The sequence below is a fragment of the Equus caballus genome, chromosome 13, assembly GCF_041296265.1.
Source record: "Equus caballus isolate H_3958 breed thoroughbred chromosome 13, TB-T2T, whole genome shotgun sequence".
NCBI lineage: Eukaryota > Metazoa > Chordata > Mammalia > Perissodactyla > Equidae > Equus > Equus caballus.
This window is the reverse complement of record NC_091696.1, coordinates 32,589,146-32,603,171: the sequence shown is the minus strand read 5'-3', so window position 1 is coordinate 32,603,171 and position 14,026 is coordinate 32,589,146. Positions and strand designations below refer to the sequence as shown.

Here is a 14,026-nt window from a genome sequence, read left to right as displayed (position 1 = left end):
GAGGGTTCCTTTTTCTCCACAAACTCTCCAACATTTGTCACTTTTCGTTTTGGTTATTTTTGCCCAGGCAAGTGTTTTTAATGAAAGTTTCCAGCGCAAGCAAATGTGGCTGGGAAATCAGAAAAAGATCATCTGGGTCCTAGGAAACTCAATCATCCCTGGGATATTTATTCATTCATTCATTCATTCATTATAATATCAAGATGATTGTGGGTATGAATGCGGATGGTGGGACAAGAGCTTGGGCTCTGGAACCAAATTTCTGGAGGCAGAATTCCAGCTCTGCCACTCAGTCGCAGTGTGACTTTGGGCAAGTTAATTAACTTTTCTGAGCCTACTACCTCACCTATAAAATAGGGATAATAATAATAACAACAACAAACAACTCTTTGGGTGATGATGAGGATTAAGTTGTTCTGTATGTGAAGACCACTTAGCATCATGTAAGTGTGCAAGGACTCAATTAATGTCAATTATTCTTATTTTTACTGTACATTAAGATTCTACTGTATGCCAGATTCCATGAGAGGAGGTAGCTAGGCTGTGAGAAACTAAAAGTAAAATGACTTTGTCATCATCAAGTTCACATTCTATACGAAAGGAGTGTTTAGTGACCAAGCAACTAACGGGATAAAGGACCGCCAAGAGTGCAGAAAAGGAGGTAAGTGGGGAGATGTGCTAGGTTAGGACCTCGAGCGTGGATGATCAGGGACAGTCTTTAGCTGAGACCTGAGTCATGAGAAGGAGCCAGTCAGGGAGATGTGGAGAAAGAGAGTTCAAGACAGAAGGAATATGCGTGCAAAGGCCCTGAAGCACGGAGGGGCTGACATCTTCAAAGAAAATGTGGAAACCATGTGAATGGAGTTTAGGCAGAGAAGCAGGATAATAAGGGGCGCCAAGAAGTAGGCAGGGGGATTTGCGGCAACGTGGGTGGGCCTGGAGGACAGGATGCTAAATGAAATAGGCCAGACTCAGAAAGGCAAACTCTGCATGATCTCACTGATGGGAGGAGCCTGAAGTAGCAGGGAGTGGAACGGAGGCTGCCAGGGCTTGGGGGGATGGGGGAATGAGGAGGTGATGGCCAAAGGGTACAGAGTTTCAGTTACGCAAGATAAGTAAGTTCTGGAGATCGACTATACATCATAGCGCCTATAGCTAACAATACTGTATTGTATACTGAAAATTTGCTAAGAGGTTAGATCTTACGCTAAGTGTTCTTATCACCAAAAAAGTAACAATAACGATAATAATAATGACAGTAACAAAAGAGGTGGGAGGAAACCTTGGGAGGAGATGGATATGTCTATGGCTTTGATGGTTTCATGGGTGTATATTTATCCCCAAACTTACCAAATTGTATACATTAAATATGTACCATTTTCCACATGTCAATCCTACATCAATAAAGTCATTTAAAAGAAAGAAAAAAGAAGCAGTCAAGAGACTGTTCCTGGAGGCTACGGCAAAAATCTAAGAATAAAAATAAGTAAAATGGGAATCATTTTTTTTTTAAATGCGTAAGTTGGACATATTCTCTCCAACTTACATGTGCTTTTATTTTATTTATTTACAGTTTACTGGGTTTAAGAGAGTTCAAATAACTTCTGCAAAGTCGTATAGTCCTCTGCTCTTTGCCCTCAACTCTGCAGGTCCTGTGGCGGCTGCTCAGCTTTGTGCCTCATCTCCCAACGATTCCCTTCAGTCTCCCTGGTTTTTACGGCACGCTTCTGGATCTGTACTTCCTATCCTCTGTCACTTCTAGATGATTTCCTATTTGAGCACTAGAGACCAGAAGCCACAACCGGGAAGAGCTAGTTTAGAAACGCTAACTCCTCCAGCTTCTGTTCTTCTAAAGCTGGTTCCCAGCAACTTCCGCTTATTAGCGCTCTTGGAGGCAAAGAAAGACATATTTAGCACATTACTGAAAGCTCTTCAGGTCTAAGGAGAACCTTCAAGTGCTCAGAGTTTTGTATAATAAGAATACAGAAGCTATCACTGTTGTTCAGGCAAAGGATTAAGGGCATCCACAAGGAATGAGTGTGTGTGTACACCACACATGCCTGCAAAGCTGCAATATCACGGGTGTGGGGAAAACTCGGACAAATTGTATCAGCTTTCTGAGCTTCAGTTCCTCGTTTGTGAAAAGGAATTAAAGACTATGTCTCAATATTCAAGCAACATGCTTATTATGTGCTGAGTACGTGGCAAGAACTCTTCCATTGCACATTTACAAACCTTTTCTACCTTCACATACATTTTTACCTCTGTGTAAACCCAATGAGGCGGGTATTGTGATTAGTCCCATTTCAGAAATGACATTGGAGAAGAGAGTCAAATCAACTAAGCCAAAGTCACAAAGTTAGGAAGTGGCTAAAAGAGAATTCAAACCCAGACTGTCCTCCCCCAGAGCCTCTGTCTGTAATGTGTAGGATTGAGGTTTGGTGCCTCTTCTGTGCTTAAACTCTTTCTTCCCTTTCCATGGGGAATTTGAGTTAGTCATGCAGAATGACTTCTGTGGACCAACTGCAATTATTACAGCTTATTTTTGTTCACTGTTCACTCAGCCAGCACCCTTTAAACTTCAGAGATATACATAAAGAAATATCACCAATAGTCTGATGGAGCTTGGTGTGTCTCTCTTCAGATGGATGTGGTTGACGTACATTCCTCTAGGTCATGGCTAGGTTGTGTAGGGAGAACAAAAGGAATATTGTTGTGCATCAAAGTATTATCCATAATGCCAATCACGGCATTCACAGATCCTGAACTGGGTTCATGACTTCTGTCCTGACCGTCCCACTCCATCAGAATAAAATTAGCTTCCTTTTGGCTCCCTGCCTCTCAAACGGTTTCTTCAGATGTGGGGATGCTTATCAGCCTCTGAGACCCAAACAGAGGAGCAGCTGTCCAATTGTTTTTGTTCTACTCTTCTATCTTGCTTTGGGAACAGGTTTAATAATTCAGAACTTTATTTCCCTCTGGCTGAGTCCTGCTCACCAGTACAAAGCCATTCTTTGATTCATGATATCGTTTTGGCTAAAACATACTCAATAACTAAACACTGCCTGTTAGTATGAGCATAGCTCAAGTCATTTCCAGAGAAACAATAAACATCTCCAGGGGAAGATTCCCATGAACTTGCTTTGTCTTTCTCATCTCAAAGTTAGACAGCATCAATATACTTAGTCCAACAAAATGCTAAAAATCAGTTTAGAGTTCTAGTCAAAAACAAAGTGGTTCTCATAGCCTCCTCTACCTTTTACTGAAGTTCTTTAAAAGCATAAAAAGTGATGCAACAATTCAGTGGCACTAGAAACTAAGAACATGGTTTATTTATTTATGCTTCCACCTTTTTAGGAAAGGATTCCCAATGGCTTCCAACTGTACACACAACACCACAAAGTGGTACTGATTAAAAGTAGAGTGAAAGTTAATAGATGAATAAGACAGAGAGTGGGCAATAGGACTTGGTATGAGGTTAAAGTGTGGACTATCGTGGTCTGCATTGCAGAAAAGAATGAGGCCAATATTTGACTTTGAGCTTCCTAAGGGAATTTTGACTGTTTTTCCATTACTCGCCATGCCCATGAAACCCATGAAATAAAAACAAGCCAGTTTTCCAGGGGGAGTAAAATCTTCTTGGCACAAAGATCTGGTTGGAATGTGTCCCTGAGACCCTTATAAAGAGGATGTTTGTGATATGAAGAGCAGTGTACCCAACAACACTTTTGTGTTTGTTTGTTTGTTTTTAATAATGATTGTCACCAGTTTGAAGTTATCGCATTGATGCATAATTCTGGAAGAAATAATTTTTCAGGAATCTGTACAACATCGTCTAGGTCCCCAGCAATCTAGAGATGTGGCTTTGTCCAGAAATGTATTAGAAATGGGTGATCAAGTCCCCAAATTTTACTCTGCATAAGGATGATAAAATAGTGATGACCTTAGATATCGTTAAGGCAGATGGTCTCTAGGTACCAGAATCAGTCAAAATAGAATTTAAAGACTTCAAAAGGCAGCTCTTTCTGATAAGCTGCTAGAAGTTTGAATCAAAGTAACGAAATCAGGTAACTAGTTTGCTATTCCATTATTGATCACACTGAGAAAAGACATGGTTGGATACCAAGATAAGTTGAAATCATAAAAAGAATGATCTGAAGAAAGATTTTAAGCTGCGGAGTAGAGAAGGTAGAGGGACCTATGTGGAGGTTTGCTTCATCTTTTCTTTGAGATAGGGGGTGAGGTTCTCCACGGAGCTGACGCTGAATAGAGCGGGCATAAGAGGACACTAGGCTTGATGGTGTGGGGATGATTTGACAAGTGAAAGACATTTCTTAATGAGATTAAGTAAGGAAAGTGAAATCACAGTGTTACCTTCTTCAACATTTTGTGATGCTCATCGTCAGAAAAACTGAACGCTCCAAGTGATCCAAGTTCAGGAGTGGTTAGAATGTAAAGGGATATTAAAGGAATGACTAAATCCACAAGGCTGTAATGGACAGTTTGGGGATATCTGGCCAAGTGATAAAACTAGAAAGGAAGACATGTAAAGATGGAGGAGATAAAAAAGCATTATGACAATGGAGAGATCTAAGGATTGGACATCCAACAACAAATGGAGTGGTGGGAAAAGACGTTTCAAATAAGAAAGTTGTACTCAAAATTAATGAGCCACCTTGAGAAATTCCCATGAGTTAATGCTAAATAAAATTTACTGTATATAGAACTATATGCATTACAAATCATTATCCATTATGATGATATTCAGAATGAAGATGATGGAGAAGATGGTGACGATAGTAGTGATAGTGATGATGATGGTAGTGGAGATGATGATGGTGATAATGGTGGTGATGGTAGTGATGATGATGATGATGGTGGTGGGGGTGAAGATGGTGGTGGCGGCTGTGATGTTTCTGGTACAATTATGCTCTTCTTGGTGACTAGGGAGAAGATAAATTTCCCTCGACTGTTTCTTGCCTCCATATATTTTATATCTTCTTGGATTCTTCTTGCTCATCACTGCCTTATTGTATGTCTTCTTTTTTTTCTCTTTTGAGGAAGATTAGCCCTGAGCTGACATCTGCCTCCAACCCTCCTCTTTTTGCTGAGGAAGACTTGCCCTGAGCTAAGATCTGTGCCCATCTTCCTCTACTTTATATGTGGGACGCCTGCCACAGCATGGCTTGACAAGTGGTGCGTAGGTCCGCACCTGGGATCTGAACTGGTGAACCCTGGGCACCCGAAGCAGAAGGGGCGAACTTAACCACTGCACCACTGGGTCAACCCCTGTAAAGTCTTGAGAATGCCTTTCCACGCATTTTCTTCTCTCCATCTTTACTGTCATTTCTGAGTCGAATGCATCATAATTTCTCACCTAAACTACTACAGCAATTTCCCAACTGAGCTCTCTGCTTCCAGTCTTGACTTTAGCGTAGCCTACAAAGCCCTTCGTGATGTGGCCCAGCTCTGCAAGCTTATTTTATGCCACTCTGCCCTTTCACAACTAAGCTCTAGCCACACTGTTATCTCTTCAGGTCTCCAAGCAATCCAAGCGTTATCCGCCCAGTGATCTTTCAAAAAAGCAACTTTGACCGTTCTTTCCACTCCTATAACCCCAGAGCCTGGAGCGCCACATGGTCATTGCTAGCTATATTTAGATATATGTATTGAATGAATCAACAAAGTGACAAAGTAAATACTCTCTTTTCTGTGTCACCAATACGTTTCATAGCCATCTCTAATACCGTATTTATGACAGTGGATTATAATTTCATATTTTTGTATCTGTTTCTCCACCAGAATATTAGCTTCTTCAGGGCTGGGACCATGTCTGATTTATTTCCTCTTCCTCAGAGCTGAGGACAGTGTCAGGCAAATAGTATGTACTCCTTACACACCTGAAAAAAATGAATGAAAGCCACTGGAGTTGTGGGATCAGGAGCCTGTGAGATCAGGGTGTCACATGAAGGATCAGGTGTGTCATTGTTAGAGTTGATAAGACGTAACAAGACAACTCAGGGTGGAGGCAATGAACTATGGAAATGAACTTTTATTACGAAGTTGATGAACCCTCTTGTTTTTACCCCAGACAGCCTTACTATATCCTCTGTCTTCCTTAAAAATATCTTGTGTATCCTCTTCAGTCTGTTTGAAACTCTCCTTTCCATATTTTCTCTCTGAAACCAAGGGACAGGCAGAGAAATGACATTTTCTTTGCCAAGATCAATTTGAAGTCCTCAGCAGGAGCTCACATTAATCACCTTCTTAGAAGCTCTCTCTTTCTGCTGCTCAGAAAGACTATTGTCAAAGGCAAAGGGGCCAGGAACTTCATTGATTTCCTTTCCACAGTATATGAATAGGTCCCCTTTATTTAACTAAAGAGGTATATTGTCCAATATCCCTACATTCAACCCTTAATACTTTGAACTCCATGTGGCTCCCTTGACCCAAGACAACAAAAGCATGCAAATCTTGTCTCTAAGCTCATAGAGATAAAGCCAAGGTCACACATTCATTCCCCCATATGGGCCAATTAGCTTTCCTCTATTCAATGAGCCAAAGGAGCCCCATGACTGAGTACCTACTATGGGAAAAGCCTTGTGATAATCGCAGGGAGTGAAGAGATGAATGGCATGGTCTTTTTCTTGGAAAATGTAGCAATATATTGAGGTGGCAGAAAAATGAATAAAGCATCATAACAAAAAGTGTTAAGAGCTCTGATAGAAGGAAGATCTACAAGGCAATTTGGAATGAAAAAAAGAGGGAGATTAGTGGTGTTGGAAGAGGGTTCTCAAGGGGAATTAACATTTGTGTCAGGTCAAGAAGGGTGGGTGACGGTTTTCTAAGCAGCTAAAATAGGAAGAACTTGCAGGGGAAGGGAATATGTTCTGTGCTGTAAGTGTGGAAAGGGACTTGACCATCCTCAACTCATCTTTCCCTGGGACGGGATTAGTCTTGTTGACATTGTTCAAGGACCCCTGGAGCAGTGGGGAAGCTGATAAGAGGGGCAAAGGATACTGAAGGTAAGCCTTTTCCATCTCCCAACCTGCTGAGGGCCTGCCCTTTGGGGATCGACACAGCGCCAGCACCAGAGGGAGAAAGCAGGAGTGGAATTTTATTTTTCGGAACTAAGCCACCAATTACCTATTCCCAATACACTTGGCTACTACAGAGAGGAGAAATGGGGAGAATGCCAAACTTAAAGTGAATGATTCAGGCCTCTTTGCTGAGTCAGCCTAGAACAGCTAACTTTCCCCTCTAGATACCCTTAACCCTACTCAACGGATCCAGCAGAAAAGCAGACCCCCAGACAGAAGCTAGAGAAACAATCCCTAAAATTAGAAAATGTCTCCAGGAGTGGAGGGTTTTAGCATCTGATTGTATATGTGATGTCAGCCTACTACTTAGAGTTTTAGAAGTTACCATCAGAATAGCTTCAAACAGAATACTGTCTGTAGCTACATGATCTGATTGCCACCAATCCAGTTGAAGATATACTGTAAGTACAGAATACACAACGAGTTTTGAAGATTTAGCCATTCGTAAGCATCACTGTGGCATTAAAAAAAAATCTACATTAAATTGTCCACAATTTAAATGTCCAGCAAACAGAAATATTAACTCCTTCTCAGAATCACGGGTCCTAGATAATTCTGACACTATATTTTTCTTTGTAAAATAATCATTCTTGTCATTGGTTTCCTGTGGGTTCTACTGACCTCCTGGATGAATGAGACGTTTATGATCTCTCCCACTCTCCACAAGTCCAATCATCAATGTCCTAGCTTTTCTCCATTGATAAATCTTTCCCGGCTTCTCCATTCAAACCACCATTGCCTCAGTTCAGGCTGTCAGCACTGAGCACTACTCACTTAGACGACCACATTCACCTGTCATCCTCCCCAGGTTCCCCCATGCCCTGGAAAGCAGAGCCCACAGCTTTCATTGTAGGCAGTTTAGTGACGGAATTGTGAAATAGAGAAGAAGAGAAACCAACAGAAGAGGGTACTATTGAGCTGGCCATCGCTGTGGGTGACTGGGGCTAGATGCAGCTAGAAGCTTCTGAGGAGTGATTAGAGCATGACAAGGAACTATCCACCCAAGGGATGGAAGAGGGAGCGTTTATCCTTTGGCTTGCATCTTTTGTGGGGCATTAGCTCCCATTTACTCCCTGGGTGATGTCGACGAAAATAATCCATAACCAATCTATAAATGAAAATTTGGGTGAGTTTATTCTGAGCTAAAATGTGAGGACCATGGCCTGGGGCCGTCCTTCCCGAAGGAAGAAAGGGCACCAAAGAAGTGGGGTGCACAGAGTGGTTATATACCCCCAAACAGAGTGTTTCACATAGGATTGAAATGTCCCTTTTACAATAGTCATGAGACTGCTCTGTCGGCACAGCGATTGATGGACACAGCAGGTAGGTCAGCTGTCTCAGTGGACACAGCAGCATGGCGGGTCTGTTGTCTCAAGCTGGGTGGTCACAGGTGAGCTGGGTGGTCAAAGGGGAGCACAGCAATCAGTTCCTAGCCTAAGAAAAGATGCTTATCCCTAAGGAAATGCCGATGTGGGGGGAAGTTGCACCTTTATCTTAAGGGCATTTGTTCTTGCCATAGGAAATGTTTAAAGCAGATATATAATGCATGCTCAATGGCCACAGTCAGGCCCTTTTGGAAAAAAAAAAAGTCAGGCCGAATTAGTTTTACACCAAATGGCTTCCTCATATACTCCAGTGTATCCTATTGCTTGCCATTTCTATTTGTCAGTGGGCATGCCTGAAGCCCAGGCTGGGTGCCGCAGGCTTCCCAGCTTTGGCTACATAAAAGGTATAGGGCAGAAAGTGAGAAATGTGGGAGAGCTGAGGTGAGGTGCTGTCAGGCTACAGCTGCGCAAAAGCAGCCACGCCAAAGCATACAAGTACAAGGTAGGCTGAGAGATGTAAGGTGGGGCACAAGAAACCTTCAATATACCTCTGAAAGATATGCCTTAATGAGTCTCCTTGTTTCTACCCTAACCATTGTCACTCTAATACTTTCTCATATAGTTTCTGTAATGAGCTTCAAACTCCTAATCATGTTACTCTTCTGATTAAAAATTTGTACCAACTCCTTATTGCTTTGTGTCATACTGTCCTGGGCAACTGTTTGCCTGACCATCATCCTTTCCCTCTTTTTACAATATTTTACAGCTTTATTGAAGTATAAATGACACACAATAAAGTGCACATATTTAAAGTATATAATTTGATAAATTTTGGCATGTGGATATACCCAAGAAACTGTCAAGATAATGACAATATGCATCACCTCAAACATTTTCTCTGGCCCTCTTGTAATTCTTCTTTTCTACATCTCTTGCCACTTAATCTAGTTTTCCTTTAGGAATTCCTACTTCTCCCAAATTCGATCCATGCCATTTGGGTAAGGACCGATCACACTTCCAGGATGCAGGGATAAGAGCATGAACCAGGATGGCCAATGAGAATAGCATATTCCCTGGGTTCCACCGATTGGGTAAAGAATGGTCATATGACCTAACGGGCTACAGATCAAAGCTAAGAAGCATCAGACCCTAGTGTCTTGTTCAAACCGTGGGTAAAAGTTGTTTGCTCCCAGTGGGATTCCTCAACTAGGAGGATGTAAGCCTGGGCTGCTGATGCTGACCCTTTCTTTCACCTCTGGGAGAGTGCCTATCTGAAAGTGAGAAAGAAACTGAACTAAGATATATGGGCAGACAGATTCCAGATGACATCATTGGAGCACCTAGATCTAGCCATGCCTGAATCCAAATATTCTGGACTTTTCAGTTACATGTGCCAGTATAATTTCTCTTATGCCTAAACCAATTTTAGTTGTATTTTGTCACTTGCAGCTGAAAGGGCTTGACAAACGCACATCACAACCTAGTGCTATTCTTTCTTTTCATACTTACCTCTCACCGTTCCTCACTGTGCAATTCATCACTTTATTTGTATCAAAACCTTTGCCTGTTCAGAGACAGACCAGGCAGCTTTATGCCTCTGTTCTTTTGCACACGCATTTTTATTTCCTTATACAATTTTATCTTTCCCAGTGGAAATCCAGCTCTCTTAGAGGAAAAATGTCTTTCTAGATATTTTAATCCAGTTGTCTATTATATCACTCATTTGCTAGCACAGTTGAATGCCTCCTATGTGCCAGGCACTGTGCTAGGTGGCAGACATCCGTGTTGGACAAGACTGACTTTCTCTGCCCTCATGGGAAGTAGATTCAATCAAAGAAAATACTCAAATATTCCTGATTAATAACTTTTTCCATAATAGATTTGTTTTCATCTTGGAAAGCAGTACGTGAACACATGAATGAACTTCAAAATCAAACGATTAAATGAAATTAGGTAAGATATGTTAGAAATAAACCCCCATCATTTCAAATTTATTTTACCAAGGGAGATTGATTTCAGACTTACGTTGATGGACAAAGAAGCAGGGGTATGCGGCTTGACCTCTCAACCCCTACCCCTTACCATGAACTCAAGCCCTCCTTACCTGGCTGAGTAACATTTTGTCTCTCTGTAAAATGTGGCTAGAAAGTACTATTCCAAGTCATACCAGGATCCTGTGACATAAATCACCACTCCTTTAAAAATACTGGATTTTTGTGTGTGTGTTTATCTTATTTATTTGTTTGACAATCGTTGTGGTCAATATCTGAGAATTGGATCAACCAAGAAAAGACTAATCAAATTCCCCCAATGACAAACATATAACTATTCCTTGTTCTAGCTGAAATCCTGATTGAGTGAGCTATTGATTGTCCGGTATAGAAATTGGAACATTCGGCCCAATTGTAGACATTTTCTATAAGGCTCAATGATTCTCTCATGTCAGATACCTCCCAAATCCTCCACTATTTAAAACCCAGACACAGAAGCCTGACTGTAAGCCTTTGGCTGAAAGACTAACATGGTATTTAAAAAGTAAAAGACTTTCGTCTCCTTTGTCCAACAAAGTTCAAATTTACCCTACAGCAATAAACACCTTATCTGAGAAGTATGCAGTATGGGCTGAAGTCTTCAACCATGAAATTATATGACTCTACCTTGCCCTCTGGTTTTCTCCAGTGAATCTCACCCTTAGAATACAAACACCAGCTCTGGGCTGTTTCTCTGATCCAGCTGGTGAATTGCGTAATGTTGAGCAATGCAGACTTCCATACAAAGGCATCCGGGGAACAGGGACATCTTTTTCTGTCCTCACCTACCCTGAGCACGACTGAGCAGCCCCAGGGGCTCGTGCTACGTGATGTATGTACCTGACCACCTTTCTGTCCATGCCTCCAGCAGGCAAGGAAGAGACAGCCTCCCTCCGGATGAGAACGCCAAGGCCTTATTGCAGCAATGGGTAGAGGCTGGTAAAACACTGTGTTGAGGCAGAACCTCCCTCCCTTCTTGGTTTGACCACGGATGTAATTAGAAATGATTGTCAGCCACTCTCAGGGATATGTGGCATATGGCTTGGTACTCAAAGTGTGGCCCATGGACCAGCAGTATCGGAATTATCTGGAGTTTATTAGAGATGCAGAATTTCAAGCCTCATCACAGATCTGATGAATCAGAATCCTCATTTTAACCAATCCCCAGGTGATTTTTGTGCACATTAATGTTTGAGAAGTACTGGTGATGCAAACTCGGCGAGCCGAGGAGTCGAAAGATTTCTTGGACTCTCAAGGTCTGGCAGTAGTGCTCTTTTATTCAGAGAATAGCATGGGGACAAGACCCATGGGCAGTGAAGAGCTGCAATGGGTTGAGGGCAGGGCTAAATTTATAAGGCATAGATATGTTAGTTATTCTTTACAAGACAAAGGAAAGATCATGTGAAAAAGTCATTAAAATGGTATCAGTGCAGGTGGGGTCTGGCTATGGGTGGTCCTATGACTTTGGATAGGAATCAGGGGGGATCAGCTCAGGATGTCCTATGCTTCCAGGAGGATGATATAGATCGGTATGTAGGGCAGGACGCCTTGGGCTCTCCCTGGGGCAACCTTGATCCTCATCACTGGTTCAATGGCTCTGTTATTCCCATCTCCAATCCTCTCACCCTACTTCTGATAATAATACACTCAATTCATTCCTTTGGGGGAGCCAAATCACTCCACCCTTAGGCCCATGGTGAAGGAGTCAGTGTGTCCCATTTTCTGACCTCAGGGGCTAGTTCGAGGATGAGGATGTGATTAATTGGGGCCAGAGGCATTCAGGCCCATAACAATTGTTTGAACTGCTGGGGCATGAGATAGTATCTTCACTTTTGTTTTCAGACTTGGAAGGATGGGAGCCTGGAGCTTCCAAGAGCCTCCTTGTAGAGGCTGATGATGAATCTGCAATCAAAAATCAGAGTCAAAAATGAGTAAAAATAAACCTTCGTGCTATCATTTGAGCCCCTGGATCAACTATTGCCTGAAGTCCACATCTATATTGTTACTAGCATGAAAGAACAAATTCCTTTAAGGTTTTTGTTACTGTTTCATATATATATATATATATGGAGAGAGAGAGGGAGAGAGAGAGGTTGACTTACATTTATTTAAAGGAATTAGCTCACATGATGTGGGGGCTGGTAAGTCCGAAATCCACAGGGCAAACTGGCAGCCTGGACATCCAAGTAAAAGTTGATGTTGCAGTCTTGAGTCCAAAGGCTGAAAACTCAGGCAGAATTTCTGTATTGCAATCTGGAGGAAGAATTCTTCCTTTTCTGAGAAACCTCAGTCTTTGCTCATAAGACCTTCACACGATTGGATGAGGCCCACCCCCATCATGGAGGCTACTCTGTTTTAAAGTCAACTGAGTGTAAATGTTAATCATGTCTAAAAAAGACCTTTAGGCAACATTGCAACATCTAGACTAGTGTTTGACCAAACAACCGGCTATCGTAATCTAGTCATGTTGACACACAAAATTAATTGGCATAGTTGGGTTTTCTGAATCTTGCAACCGAAAAGATAGAAAGAGACAGGAGATGGCTAAAAATCCTTAGAGATGACTCTGGCGCTCAGCTGAACATACAGAACTGAATCCTGGCTTTCTGCTTTCTTAGAAAGGGTTGACTTTGCTCAAGGAAATCAGCAAAGCAATTTACACCTAATTTTGTTCTATGGAATCTAAGGAGCTCAGGACTGGGAAAGGCTAATGTCTAACCAGAGTTATCTAAATGTCAATTATTGAACTAGTACTAGAAGGATTTTTCCCCATCGATATGGTCCACAACATACAATATCCATGCCTACGCGTGTGATATTTTTCTTTAAAAGAGTATGATTCTTTAGTAAGGTAATTTATTTCTAAAAGTAATCTTTATATTACTGCCGTAAACATAAACCCCACATCACTTACCTTAAATATGGAAACATATGCATAAATAAATACAACGAGAGAGAAATAATGTTTTAAAATCTTGCAAGATACTATTACCTGCAAAAGAGTCTTCACCTAAAGATTTATTTCCCTTTTAAAAAAATGGATACAAAGCAAGGGTTAGTTAGGTATTAAAGACAAATGAGATGTTCTCCTGGACAAAATTGGAATAATTGAAAGGAAATTGAAAGGAATAACCTTTTTCCTGCTTGATTTGACGCTATTTAATGGCACATCTGTGTAACATCTCCCATCTGACTGTGGTGTTGCCCCACCCGTCGGGAAACACTAACTCCAGTCTAACACCAGTTTTGACTCTCCATCTACTGTAACCTCAAGGCAGTATCCAGATTTTAACTTGGACTTTTCTTGGGATGAGAAACTCATTACCTACCAGGATGGAGTCTGTCATTGGATACAGATATAAATTAGAAAACTCCGCCTTTTGCTGAGCTGAACAACCTGCTGTAGTTTCCACCAACTGAGATCATAGAGCTACCACTTGGGACACACAAACCCTGACTCTCCCCTTACCCAAATTCTGCATGCCAGCCTTCCAGAGAGCTGAAGATGCTCCTGCGGAAACTAGAATATTCCTACGGCTGTTCCTCACGTCCCTTTCCTTATATCTTCTAC

General features: G+C 41.7%; 1 pseudogene; it reads right to left on the bottom strand.

Moving 5' to 3' along the window:
* Positions 1 to 4,735: 4,735 nt before the first annotated feature.
* Positions 4,736 to 14,026, bottom strand: part of LOC111767640 (ER degradation-enhancing alpha-mannosidase-like protein 1) — a 121,692-nt pseudogene continuing 112,401 nt past the window's right edge.